We start from the raw sequence: 1,950 nt of genomic DNA on the forward strand, positions 1-1,950 counted from the left end.
TACAAATCATAGGCATACAGGGAGGAGAAGAATCCCAAGATAATAACATGGACCAGATATTCAACAGAATCATATAAGAAAATTTCCCAAAATTAAAGAAATACATGAAAATACAAACACAAGAAGCATATAGAACACCAAACAGACAGGACCAGAAAAGAAACTCTCCACGGCACATCGTAGTAAAAAAACTAAATGTACAAAACAAAGAGCCAATACTGAAAGCTGCAATAGAGAAACAACAAGTTACATATAAAGGAAAACTCATTAGGATCACAGCTGACTTTTCAGTGCAAACTATGAAAGCCAGAAGAGCCCAGGCCAAAGTATTCCTAGTTTTAAATGACCACAGATGCCAACCCACATTACTATACCCAGCCAAAATATCCATTAGGGGAAAGAAAGATCTTCCATGACATAAATGACATGAAGGAATTCATGTCCAGAAAACCAGCCCTTCAGAGAGTTCTGGAAGCAATACAAAGAGCTGAAGAAAGGAATGACTATACCCCAGGGGTTGTGCAAAGAAATTCAATGAAGGTATAACTGTGGAAAGTACAGCTATATCAAGAATGTAAACATAAATTAAAATGACAGGGTTCAATACTCATCTTTCATTAACAACTTTGAATATTAATGGACTGAACTCCCAAGTCAAATGACACAGACTAGGTGAATGGATTAAGAAACAAAACCCATCTTTTTGTTGTCTGCAAGAAACTCATCTCACTTTCAGTACACACACTATCTCAAAGTGAAAGGATGGAAAAAAAATATACCAAGCAAATGGCACCAAGAAAAAAGCAGATGCAGCAATTCTAATATCTGACAAAATAGACTTTAAACTAAAACTAATCAGAAGAGACAAAGAAGGTGTTCTTACTCTGATCAAAGGAACAATGAATCAAAAAACATATTACAATCATGAACATATATTCACCAAACTCTGGTGCACACATCTTCATAAAAACAATACTACAGGACTTTAAGACCCAGATTAATCCCAACTCAGTAATAGTAGGGGATTTCAATACCCCACTGTCTCCATTAGATAGGACAACAGGGCAGAGAGTTAACAGAGAGACATCTGAATTAAACAATACCATATATCAAATAGACTTAACAGACATCTACTGAATACTCCACCAAGCACCAAAGGATATACTTTTTACTCAGCACCCCATGGAACCTTCTCCATAATCAACCATATACTGTGGCACAAAACAAACCTCAAAAAATACAAAACGATTGAAATAATTCCATGCATTCTATCAGACCATAATGCAATAAAGCTTACAATCAACACCCGAAGAAGCCCTAATCACCACATGAACACATGGAGATTAAACAACACACTCCTGAATGATGAATGGGTCAAAAGAGAAAATAAGAAAGAAACAAAAGCATTCTTTGAACTAAATGAAAAGGACAATACAACACAACAGAACCTCTGGGACATGCTGAAAGTGGTCCTTAGATGAAAGTTTATAACTCTAAGTGCCTACATCAAAAAAGCATAAAGAACACAAATAAATGACTTAATGATGCAACGCAGCACACTTGAAAGGCAATAGCAAATAAAACCCCAACCCAGCAGACAAGAAGAAATAACAAAAATCAGGGTAGAAGTTAATGAAATTGAAACAAAGAAAACAACGCAAAGAATCAATGAATCTAAGAGCTGGTTCTTTTAAAAGATAAACAAGATTGACAGACCACTAGCTCAGTTAACCATAAGAAAGAAAGAGCACCTCCAAATCAACAAAATCAGAGATGAAAGGGGAAACATCACAACAGACACCAGAAAGATACAGTACTTTATAAGGGAATACTTTAAAAACCCTCATGCTACTAAATTTGAAAACCTAAAAGAAATGGATAGATATCTAAAGGTATGGGAACCACCAAAACTAAACCAAGAAGAGATTAACAGCTTAAACAGACCCATAA

Source organism: Nannospalax galili, unplaced genomic scaffold (assembly GCF_000622305.1).
Source record: "Nannospalax galili isolate Female #2095 unplaced genomic scaffold, S.galili_v1.0 scaffold52, whole genome shotgun sequence".
In the NCBI taxonomy this organism is placed as follows: Eukaryota; Metazoa; Chordata; class Mammalia; order Rodentia; family Spalacidae; genus Nannospalax; species Nannospalax galili.